We start from the raw sequence: 13,274 nt of genomic DNA, 5'->3' as shown, positions 1-13,274 counted from the left end.
GGCAAGCACTCTACCACTGAGCCAACTTCCCAGCCCCTGTCCCTGAGTTTCTTTTGCTCAAGGCTAGCACTCTACCACTTGAGCCACAGCACCACTTCCGGCTTTTTCTGTTTATGTGATACTGAGTAATCGAACCCAGGGCTTCATGCATGCTAGGCAAGCACTCTACCACTAAGCCACCTTCCCAGCCTCCACTCCCCTGCCCTGCCCCAGGTAACTTTTGACAAAAGTTGTCCAGGTAGTTTATGTGGCCTGACATTTGATGATCAATAATGTCAGAGACAGCGGACCACCATTCCTACACTTTCTCAAACCCCCAACACTCCATGATTCAGCCAGGGAGGCTTACTTACTACGGAGGACCCTTGATAATTTATTCAAAGCACAGCCTTTCTACTTTGTGCAGGATTGGTTTTGTCCACCGGTGCTTACTTCCTCCCAAACACCTCCTTATCATAACGGCTTCCCAGCTGCTCAAATTCCTGAACTGTCCCTTATGACAAAATATACACATGTTGTAATTGTCTGAGTAAGTCCATCTTTCCTTGCTTTGGTCTGGTTCCCATTTGTCTTGTTGGTTTAGTGGCTTAGGTTGGATTTATGGGGTAGGCAGGATGAAGGTCCCCCAAAGATGCCCACAAACTTACGTTATATCACATGACAAGAAGGAATTAATTCTGTTGCAGATGGAATTACAGTTGCTGATCAGCTGACCTTAAAATAGGGAGAGTAGTTTGGTAGGCCCAGTGTTATCACAGGGCCCTGAAGGAGAGTCAGAGGGAGGCAAAACAGGAAGACTGGGTAATGTGATAGAAACTGGCTCTGCTATATTGCTGGTTGTGAAGATGGAGGAAGGAGGCCAAGAGCCAAGGAATACAGGCAGCCTGTAGAAGCTGGAAAGGACAAGAAAGCAGATTCTTCCCTGGAATATCCAAATAAGATGAATAGACTTGATTTTAGCCTAGTGAGACCAACTTTACACTTAGGAACTTCAGAATCATAAGAGAACTAATGCATATTGTTTTAAGCCACTACATTTTTATGGTATTTTGTGGTAACAGAAAGTAGAAACAAATCTAGATAGCCAAAACCTTAACAAGCAGTAAACAAATCCGTGGACATTTTTTTTCATCATAGCCCTTGCTCGAGTGATATTCAGATGCCAAGAAAAATTTAAGCCAGTAATTTACTTTTAAGCCAGATCTTAGATTGGTTTCGAATGAAGGGGACTCTGACTTGGATGGCAGTGCGGGGAGGGAGAGGGAGACAGGTTTAGCAGAGAGAGCTCTCGGGTGGGGAAAGCTGGACTCGATAGACACCTGCCTGTAAGGCAGTTGCATCTAAGTCATAGCTGGCCCTGCAGGCAACGCTAGAGGTAGGATGGCTCCTCCAACTTGTCCTAAACTGAGAAAAAGGGTAAAGCTTTGTATCTATCCACATTCTCCATTTGGGGGAAGGTGCGATGTAACCTTGGGTGAGGCCACATCGCTGAGAGCTGTGCTCAGCTAGGTAAGGAACATGACTGAGCGACTCACTTCTGACTTTCCTAGTTGCTGAGGGATGAGTGGGTGGGAGCAGCACATTTACTGCAGGCAAATTACATTTCTATGATACATTCTGGGATCAAGCTACTGTATAACCCATCTTGTCTTGATATGACAGATAATACGAACTGTATTATCAATCAGTTTAATGCATAGTTACTATTTCTAGTTCCATTTTGTAGATGAGGACACTAAGGCTCAGAATCCCCTACTGCTAGAACAAATTGTGTCAGGCCACCCACCTAGTGAAGTGGCAGAGCTGGGTTTGGACATCAAAGCCAGACTACATGATCCAACAACTAACATCTACAAACATCAGTCTAACACTGGGAGATTCTTGGACCTCAAAGAGAGATAAGATTATATTGGGTAAATTTGGCTTCCTAAATAGGAAAAGAGCCTCCGAACCAGTTGATAAGCTATAAAACAAAGGTTGAAATGAAAAAGACCTTCTGTTGGCTCCAGAGGGTTGAGTAGATCAAGGTTTGTACTGCACACTGTAAATCAAAGTTAATTACATTTTTATTCTTTATTGCACATGGAGAATTAGGCCATAATTTTTACTTATGCTTCAGCATTCTCTTTCTGAATAGAAGCTCCTCGGGGAAAAGTGTCAAGACATTCTAACCTGCTTCGTGGGGCTCACTCACACTGCATCAGCCTGGGACAGCACATAATAAATACTATTTGATGATTTTCTTTCCTCGCATTTATGGCCTCGGACCCTGTCTAACGGCCTACAATGCAATATCGTTCACTGCAGTGCTCTCCCTGTGGGCTGGGCCCAGAAAATATGGTGCTCTGGAAAATGCTGTTTAAAAAAAAAAAGAAAGAAAGAAAGAAAAAAGAAAAAAAAGAAAAGAAAATTCTCTTCTTTAATAAGGATCCTGATGTCCCATGATAGATGCTATAAAATCTCAGTCTGGCTGGTGTGTTCATAGCCTTGGGGGCCCATTAACGGCGTCTGGTCCTGGAGTAACATACTTCATATTCAAAGTGTAAAAGCGCTAGCATTTATTATAAATAACACTAGGTGACCCTGGAGTAAACACAGCTGTGCCCTTGTGGTGTCTTGTCAGTGGTGCTCCCTCAGTAGATTAAAGAAATCCACGTTTTTATGGGGCCATCACTTATTTTGGATATACACAGAGGACTGGTTTGCTATCAACCCACAGCTTGCTGCATGTGAGGTTTCAAGCCCAGGAATTGTACGAAACAGTGATGTCCTACTAAAACACTGACTCTTGCTTGTTGTGATACTTGCAAGAGGGGATGAGGATCAAATTGGGTTGTGTCCAACTTGTAGCTACCCTTTCTAGTTCTCAGGCTCCTCCAATGTGCATGCGCAGAAGTGCTCTCCCCTGCAATTGGGGCCTGTCGGAGGAGTGTGAGACTTTACCTGGGAAGGTTTGGAACTTGACTCTGTCAAGTCTGGTGCTTCCTTTAACTCACAGCCTTGTTTTTCTCACCCTTACATGGCAGACAATGAGCTCTGCTTCTTGGAATTAGTGATGATGGAAATAGGTAGCTTCAAAGGAAAAAGAGTGGTAGTACCAAGTAAGATCCATTAAGGAGCAGTGATACATACCTGTAATCCCAGCACTCAGGAGGCTGAGGTAGGAGGATCAAGAGTTGGATGGTAAGTTGGAGGCCAGATTGGGATACACAGTAAGAACTTGTCTCAATTTAAAAAATAAAAATAAAAAAGAGTGCTTGGGAATGTGGCTTAGTGGTAGAGTGCTTGCCTAGCATGCATGAAGCCCTGGGTTCAATTCCTCCATGCCACATAAACAGAAAAAGCCACAAGTGCTACTGTGGCTCAAGCGGTAGAGTGCTAGCTTTGAGAAAAAAGAAGCTCAGGGACAGTGCCCAAGCCCTGAGTTCAAGCCAGAGGACTGGAAAAAAAATTAATTAATTGAAATGCTTGAAAAAAGTTTGGAGTATAGATACAAATAGTATTGTATTTACATGCTATTTTATGGTAACAGATGACATTTTGTTAAAGATGAAAATCTAAAATCATGCAAAGGTTTTATACGTCATATATACCTATGTAGTTGTGTGTGAATTTAGTCCTTCATGTAGGCAGTTTTCCACATCTGTGGATTCTTGCAATCTCAGCTCAAAATTTTGGATTTTTTTGGTTAGTCATGGAACTTGAACTCTGGGCCTGGGCACTATCTCTGAGCTTTTTTGCTCAAGGCAAGCGCTCTACCACTTGAGCCATAGCCACTTCCTGTTTTTAGGTGGTTTTATTGGAGATAAGAGTCTCATGGCTCAGGTGGTTGAATGTTAGCCTTGAGCAAAAAAGAAGCTCAGCGACAGTGCCCAGGCCCTGAGTTCAAGCCCCAGGACTGGCAAAAAATAAAAATAAAAATAAAAATATATACATATATTTATTTATATCCTCAACCATACAGTATAACAGCTATTTACACAGCATTTCCATTATGGCAGGTATTCTAAGAAATCTAGAACTAGGGGCTGGGAAGGTGGCTCAAAGGTAGAATGCTTGCCTTGCATAGGCCTGAGGCCCTGGGTTTGATTCCTCAGCACCACATAAGCAAAGAGAAAAAAAAAAAGAAATCTAGAAATAACCGAATGTCTATAGGAACAAACACTAGGTTATTTTAGGTAAGGGATTGGAGCATCTGCAGATTTTGGAATCTGTAGGGATCTTAAAACCAATTCCCCAAGGATTCTGAGGGACAGCTGTGTATGTAAAAGCCATGTATGCTTTTAATTGTGTACAGTTTATACAGTTATACACACATCACAAACCACACATACACTGGGATGAGCTTGGAGAACCAATTAAGATCATCACTCTGGATTGCTCTGTATCCATGGTGGGGAACCAATGGACACATGGTGGGTTTTCATCATGCTTCATGTTTCTAACCACTTTGTCTCTTGACAAAGAAATAAACACCAGGATGTTGTTTTCTCTTTTGTTTAAAACTGAGATGTTCAGGAATTTCCCTCAGTAGAGAAGAAATTGATCCTGTGTCCGAAGGAGATTTCCATAATTAAGGGGGCAACATGTCTTCATTCCATACAACAATTGGATTTCTATAGAAAAAGCTGGTCCTAGGATCAAATTAAACTCGCAAGGGCTCTGCCTAAACATGAACCATGCTCACTTCGCCATTCTAAAAGGCAACCATCTAGCCCACTTACTAAAATAATGCAGGTTCCTGCCATGAGTTCAGGGACACCAAGTGTCTCATTGTGTTCTGAGGGCCAATCATCATGGGTCAGGCCCTTTGATAGACCCTGGGACCCCACCTGTTGAAAGCATCATCCCAGCCTGAGGCGCTTACAGTAGAGGGAGGTAAGGAGGTGAGTGAACAGAGAATCACAGTATATCAAGCTGTGAAACCTGCATAGAATTACAGTGACAAGTGCTGCCTGGGGTCTGGAGGTTTCCAACAGGCTCCAGCTTCCCAAGGAAGTAGGCAATTTTTGCCTGATAAGAAGATGAACAAAAGCAAGACATGGGGCAAGGGGACAGGAGGCATCTAACCAGTGAAGGCATGCAGACAAACGTGAACCATAGCAGTGTGTCAGGAAAGTGTTGGAGGGCACCTAGTAAGTTACACAGGAGCAAGGTAAGACCTGAATAGATCCAGGTATGGTAGCCCTTCAAGTCCCAGAACTTAGAAGGTTAAGTTAGGAGAATCATGAGTTTGAGGCCAGCCTGGGCTACATACTGAGAACCTGCCTTAAAAAAAAAAGTATATATTCTACTTTATCTCACAATCTGCTCTTCAACATTTTCATCATCAGCCCCCAAACACTCACAACTCTTGGTCTTCACTTCCAAATCTCCAAATCTGTATCTCTTTTAGTGTTACACAATCACTAATCTGTCTTTATGTACTTGCATAGCCTGAGCATTTCATATAAGTGAAATGTTACACTTTGTGGTCTTTGGTATCAGGTTCTTCCTTTAGCATAATGTTTCCTGGTGTCATCCAGGCTAGAGAATGATTCAGTACTTCCTTTCTCTTTATGGCTGAATATTATACCCATTTATTTATTTATTTATTTATTGGTTGGTTGTGGGGCCTGAACTCTGGGCCTGGGCGCTGTCCCTCAGCTTTTCAGCTCAAGGCTAGTGCTCTACCACTTAAGCCTCAGCCCCACTTCCGGCTTTTTCTGCTTATGTGGTGCTGAGGAATCGAACCAAGGGCCTCAAGCATGCAAGGCAAGCACTCTACCACTGAGACACCTTCCCAGCCCCTGTACCTATTTATTTTATCCTGTTTTATTTTATTTGTGAGACAGGATCTTGCTAGGTAGCCTAGGTTGGCCTCAAACTCTCAATCCCCTGCCTTATCCTTCCAAGAACTTGGATTACAGACACACAGTTACCATTTGTATATATTTATTCATCAATTGATGTACATTTGGGTTATTTGTACCTTGGGAGTTATCATGAATAATGCTTTTATGAACATGGTATAAGTTTTTGTGTGGATGTATATTTTTATTTCCTCTAGATATAATATACCAGGGAGTAACTCACTAGATCACATGGTATTCATATATTTAACATATTGAGGAACTGCCAGATTGTTTCCCCAAGTTTCCTATCAAAATTTAATCCTAAATTTTAATTCTAAATTCTTGTAGGAATTGCCCCTCTGCACAGGAGGACCAGGTCCTGGTCCTCACTCCTAATGCCTGGGTAATGGTTACAGTGGTGGCTGTTAATTTTTTTTAATTTTCTGTCAGTCATTGGGCTTGAACTCAAAGCCTGGGTACTATCCCTGAGCAATTTTGCTCAAGGCTAGCACTCTACCACTTTAAGCCAAAGCTCCATTTTCTGTTTTCTGGTGGTTAATTGGAGATAAGAGCCTCACAGACTTTCCTGCCCTGGCTGGCTTTAAGACACAATTCTCATTTCTCAGCCTCCTGAGTAGCTAGGATTACAGGCATGAGCCACCAACACCAATCAGGTGTTCTTTGCTTGGAGTTTGTTTTAGAGTAATAGGCCACCCTCTTTGTTTCAGGCAAGCTTGACCTCTGGGACCATAGAATGTCATCCTTATTGGAGTATTCTTAGGATTGAGATTCTTTGGGAATCCTTGGAATAGAAGAACACAGTTTTATGATGTCTGTTGCTAGTGGTTGCCATAACACAATCAATAGCTCCAATGCTTAAAATTATCTGAGTTAGCCCTGGAAGGAATCGTAAAGACCATGGAGTCCAGGCATGAGCAGCAGCCCACAGAGCATCCACTCAGTTGGAGGTGCTCAGGATGATGGAGCTCTGTCCAGGAGCAGAGGGAGGACTGTGATTGATTAGTAATGTCTGCCTGCTGATGGGTACACAGAAGTGGTGGAGCATCTGCTACCTATTTGCACTCCCTGATTGAAGCCAGCCATAGAACCACCAAGAAAACAGGTGAGGAAGCATCCAAGGTCACACAGCTGGTAAATGATGCAGATGAAACAGGAATCACTCACTGTTTTTGCCTCGGCATCATATAGCCCCAGCTGATGCCTCAGACCTGTTTGGGAATAGAACAGGACAACCCAGTCAGGTCAGTTTCTGCTAGGTTTTGACCATTCTTATTGATGCCTAGGGGATTAACTCCACCAGGGCAACTAGTTAATGATTAAAAGGCTCAGTAAATGCTAAGTAATAAAGAGGGACCATTCCCACTTGCTGCACCTGGATCTCCAGCACTCATGTGGGATTCCCCCTGGAGTCCACAGCCTTAATGAGGCTTGTGTGGGAAGAATTTGGAACAAAAAGTTTAGCCCTTTGGCTCTGAAAGAGAAGGACTCTGTGTGTGTTTTCTTAGACAAAGAAAGTGAGCTTCATGGTCAGAATTCAGAGTGGTCAAACTCCATTTTTCCAGCAATAGTAAAAACCAAATTCATTCAGGAAGTGTGGGGTGGGGGGGAGACTTTTCTGTATTGGAGAAATAAGTATTGGCTGTAATTGCCATTCTTTAGATGGTTGCTAACATTATGAATTTATTTAATACCATTGAATTGTACATGGAAAGTGATTTAAATGCTAAAGTGACTTAAATGGTATGTGTTTTATCTCAGTAGATAACCTTTTTTTTTTTTTTTGTCAGTCCTGGGGCTTGAACTCTGGGCCTGAGGGCTGTCCCTAAGCTCTTCAGCTCAAGGTGAGTACTCTACCACTTAAGCCACAGAGCCACTTCCAGTTTTCTGGTGGTTAATTGGAGATAAGAGTATCTCGTACCTTACTGCCTGAGCTGGCTTTGAACTATGATCCTCAGATCTCAGCCTCCTGAGTAGCTAAGATTACAGTCATGAGCCACCAGTGCCAGCAGTAGCTAACTTTTTTTTGGAGAAGAGAAACCTTGGGGTTGGGGATTTAGCTCAGTGGAAGAGCATTTGCCTGGAAAGTACAAGGCCCTGAGTTCTGGGGCGGGGGGGGGGGGGGGTGGGTGGGGGGGGAGGGAAGGAGGGAGAGAAGGAAGGAAGGGGAGAGAGCGAGCAAGAGACAGAGACAGAGACAGAGAGACAGAGACAGAAATAGACACAGAGAGAGTTCTTGCTAGGTTGCTCAAGCTGGCTTCAAATTCATTATCCTCCTGTCCCAACCTATAGCTGGGAATGAAGATGCATGCCATCAAGCCCTTACAGCTATTTGAATTTCATTAACATGTATAATATACGTTTTTCTTTTCCTACTTTATTAATAAATAAAACATGCCAACAAAAAGTCATAGACCTGAGACTTCTTATAACTAATGCCTCTTATAACTAATGCTTTCTTATAACTAATGCCTTTTCAGATACTAGGTATAAAAATCAGAACTAAAGGTGGGCACTGGTGGCTCACACCTGTAATCCTAGCTACTTAGGAGGCTAAGATCTGATCATCGTTCATGGTTCATAGCCAGCCCTGGCAGGAAAGTCTGTGAGACTCTGATCTCCAATAAACCACCAAAAAACCAGAAGTGACTATGGCTCAAGTGTTAGAGTGCTCTCCTTGAGCTGAAGAGCTGAGGAACAGCACCCAAGCCCAGAGTTCAAGCCCCACGACCAACACAAAACAAGAGCAGAACTACTGCAGGACACCAGTGGCTCATGCCTGTAATCCTAGCTACTCAGGAGGCTGAGATCTGAGGATCATAGTTCAAAGCCAGCCTGGGCAGGAAAGTCCCTGATACTCTTATCTCCAATTAACCACCAGAAAACTGCACGTGGCACTGTGGCTCAATGTGGTAGAGTACTAGCCTTGAGCTGAAGAGCTCTGGGACAGTGCCCAAGCACAGAGTTCAAGCCTCACAACTGATCCAAAAGAAAAAAAAAATCATACTATATGTTTATCCTTTAATACTTTCCACTTCAGTTTTATTTGTTTTGGATGTGTAATTAGGTGTATTATATACAAATTTTAAATTGTTATAATTTCTTGGTGAAAAAATTATGTAAGGAACAGCACACATTAAAAATGAACTATACAACTGTGGGTTGGGGATGAGAGGGAAAAACTGGGAGAAAGCAAAGGAAGGGGTGACATTATCCAAAAAGAAATGTACTCATTACCTGACTGAGGTACTTGTAGCCCCTCTAAACATCAGCTTTATAATAACAATAAAAAATGAAAAAAAAACACACAAAAATTTCCTTTTTCCTTCTATCCCTCTGCCTATATTTTGTCTTCTTTTCTTTTCCTTCCCATCATCATCCGGGCTCTATTGTAAGTCCCTGGGATGCTCATAGTCCAGCTTTCCTGGGCCTGCTTCTGACCCAGGGACAGCCACAGCTCTCCCACAGTTGATAGCTGACAGACCAGCTGCCTCCGGGGAAAGCCCAGAGAAGACACTATTAGAAGACAAACAGGTGGTCTCTGGGGAGAGAAGCAGGAGAAAAGCATTTCATGGTCAAAATGTGCATAGGCCTGGAAGGTTTCAGCAGCAAAGAGTTGAACATCTGGAACATAAGACAGATATGGAGGGTGGAGGGGTGGGGTATTGAAGAGCAGCAGGAGGTCAAGCTGAGGAGAGGAGATCTCTCTTCCCAGACACCTGGACTAAATCTGTCTCCACATCCCTTCTATAGAGCAGATGCCTGAATTTCTTCATGAAACTGTGAAACCAAACTGTGAATGTTAACCTCTGTGTGTGTGTGTGTGTGTCTGTGTGTGTCTGTGTGTGTCTGTGTGTGTATGTGTATGTGTGGAGAGAGAGAGAGAGAGAGAGAGAGAGAGAGAGAGAGAACGAGAGTTGGAGTTCATGCTGAATAAATTTGTTAAAAATTGGAATTCTTGTATAACCGTTCCTTTAGATCTCACGTCACATAAGGTATCATTTGTTTAATTTGACAAGCTCATGACATCAGCCTCAAAGGTGAGGACTGCCACTGTCAGCCAGACTTGCTTAAACCTTTCCTGAACATCACTGGCATATTTTCAGAACACACCATCTCTTGAAAGACAAGGGTGGTGTAAATTTCTACCAACTATCTACTATCACTTTCCTCTCGTTTTATTTTATTGCCAGTCCTGGGGCTTGAACTCAGGGCCTGGACACTGTCCCTGAGTTCCTTTTGCTCAAGGCTAGCATTCTACCACTTGAGCCACAGCGCCACTTCGGGCTTCTTCTGTTTATGTGGTACTGAGGAATCAAACCCAGGGCTGCTTGCATGCTAGGCAAGCACTCTACCACTAAGCCACATTCCCAGCCCTGACATGAATTTTTGAACCTTAAAAATATATAGCTTTCCTGTCATAGTGGTAGGTGATCATCTGTGCTCCTCACAGTTTATTATCTAGACAGTACATCATAACATCCTTACAACTCAGAGCATCTGTGGATTCTGGCTGGCCTAAGGGTAGAGGGGCTTCCATCCATCTTCCCAAGAGAATCCTGGAGGAAGTTTCCCTCCTGTCTGGTCTAAACTCTCTTCTTGCTATTGGTTTAGATCAGTGCTCTCATTCTGCTTCCACCTCTCTATTCAATGATGTCTACAAGATTAAGGGTAAAGGCCTATATAGTTCTGGGGATTCTTCCTGAAGCATCATGGGAAAGACCAGATCATCATCAACAACTGGAGAGGGGAGAGGGATAAAGAAGGGTGAAACAGGACAGGCAACACGCTTGCAGTGGGAGAGAACCTGGCAAGCAGAGCTGGTACCCACCTACTGTGCACCACCTGCTCTCCATCCAGCTCCTTATTTAACCCCATCTTTATGGAGGATGAAAACAAGAGCTCAGAGATGGAAAATCCTGCCAGTGCCCCTCAGCAGCTGAAGGCAAAACTGAGCAAAAGACAGATGAGGGCTGAAGCCCTGACTGGCCTCAGAACCAAGTTACTATCCATCCCTGTGATCTGGAGCCCAGATGCTGGCAAACAAGCGAGCGAGGGCATGGCTTCATTGCCTGGGGAATCCATTCCGAATCATCCTGTAGCCTTCAAACACCAGCACCTGGCCCTGCCCAGCACAGCGGCTGTCACTGCTATTTTGGAGACAATCATATATTTTTAATGACCTGCAAAATCTCCCTGTGAGAAGGGAGGGAGAGTAGAAATTACAGCCAAGCCATTTGCATTGCGAATCAAGTTATCCTCCCTCCTACCCTTCAAGAATATGCAGAAATAAATGCCTTCTAATGAACCCTGGGGGGCGGAGGCTTTGATATGAATCCTGCTGGAGGGGTAAAGAGTTCTAGCCAGACTGAGACCCAGCATGAAGTTGGAGCAGGAGGACCCGGGCAGTCCCCTTCCCACCACTGAGAAAGGAAATTGGATTATCTTGCTAGCAGTTGGTGTTTTTTCTATGGCTTAGAACCACAGATGAGAGCTCCCCTCCTTCAGATGGGGAATTTCAATTTAGCTCTATTTAACCAACCTGCTCCTCACTGTGCATGGGCCTCCCAACACTGGCCTCATTAATCCTGCAGACTCCACAGTCGCCCATAGCGCCCAGGAGTCCCAAAGCCTTGAGCTTTTCTAGGACTTAAGAAAGCCTGTTAAGGAAGGAAGGAAGGAAGGAAGGATAGGTGGATGGATAGATGGATGGATGGATGTGGGACTATGTAGCTCAAGTGGTAGAGCACTTGCCCAGCAAGCTTAAGGCTCTGTGTTCAAACCTTAGTACCATCATTTAAAAATAAATTTAAAAAAGGATAGCTTGATAGATATGTAGATAGACAACCTTTCTACCTGAAGTCAAGTAGGCTTTCCTCTGGATACAACCAGGGAAAAACAAACAAACAGGAGTGTGTGTGTGTGTGTGTGTGTGTGTGTGTGCGCGCGCGCGCGCGCACGCTCGCGCACACGTGTGCTCCTTGGCAGTGCTTGTAGAAGTACACCCTATGTTGCTGGCCTATGGGCCATGTAGCTGGGCTTAGTGCATGGTGTGCCTGTAAAGGAATGTACAAAGTATCTGTGTGGGCTAAAAATGTATGATATACTGGTTTGTGTAGACTTGTGAAAGAGAGAAAGGGTAGGAGGCCTGTTCCCTGACTCCCTCAGGGTTGGACACAGCCAGCAAGGACAAAGAACTCCACTAAAGAAACCAGGCCTTATATAGTAAAGCAAAGTTAAGGTTAAGTCTGGGGTGATCTATCAGACAACCTGATTCCAAAGCTCAAATCCACTGAGGATGCAAAGAATGGACTCTTCCTTCCCACCAGCTCCTCATCTGTAAAATGAAGGTTGTAAAGAGCCTGCTGGGTTGTGAGACACACCTTTTGGGTGCTAATTACTGTGAGTTATTGGGGTGAATGGATTTGTTCAGCACTCTAGAATTCCAACAGGAAAAGGCGCATGGCTTCATGTCACACCCACAGGAAAGAATGAACTCAACAGTGTCAGGAAGGTCTCTGTTGGTAAGGCACTTTGAGGATTTCTTTGTTGCTAAGGATACAGTGAACATATATTCTGGGAAATTGTTTACATCTAGATGTTGGTGGGTAGGATATAATCCTAGCTGCTCAGGAAGCTGAGATCTAAGGATTTCAGTTCAAAGGCAGTACAAGCAGGAAAGTCCATCCAATTAGCCAGCAAAGAACCAGAGTGCAGCTGTGGCTCAAGTGGTAGATTACCAGCCTTGAGCAACAAAGCTAAGGAATAGTGTCTAGGCCCTGAGTTCAAACCTCAGTTCTCTCTCTCTCTCTCTCTCTCTCTCTCTCTCTCTCTCTCTCTCTCTCAGAGAAAGATGAAAAAAGAAAAGGGAAACAGATTTTAAAAAAACCATAAGTGATCACATTATTCAAATGCAGTAGGAACTGATTGCATCTTCATTTAAATGAATCAAATATAAAAAGATATTTATGGAAAGCCAGGCATGGTGGCAAGAAATGAAAGAAAAGGGCTAGGTACTATGGCTTGAGCTCAAAGGCTCTGGATTCAGTCTCCAATACCTCCCACTGGGACCTTAAAGAAAATTCAAACATTGAATGGATATCAAATAACTTTAAGGAATGATTGTTCAAAGCTGGGATAGTGGTTCATGGCTGTACTTCTAGCCCTTAGGAACATGAAGCAGGAGGATCCTAAGTTCAAGATCAGCCCGAGCTAATAGGGAGACTGTGTCACAAGAAAACAAATAAATGAACAAAGCAGAGATAGTCTTTATATCTTAGAAAATATACAAAAATACTCTTGGATCAAATGAGCTAATGTTTTGGGTTTCATTTTAAGCAATCCGGCTGTGGATGGGGGAAGCAGGAAGCCATGGATCAAACAAAACTGACAGATGATGGTTCAACGCATTGTACCATTTGC

This window comes from Dipodomys merriami, unplaced genomic scaffold (genome assembly GCF_024711535.1).
Source record: "Dipodomys merriami isolate MVZ:Mamm:240054 unplaced genomic scaffold, mDipMer1.0.p SCAF_1, whole genome shotgun sequence".
Taxonomy (NCBI): Eukaryota; Metazoa; Chordata; class Mammalia; order Rodentia; family Heteromyidae; genus Dipodomys; species Dipodomys merriami.
Note: the sequence above shows the minus strand (reverse complement) of the source record.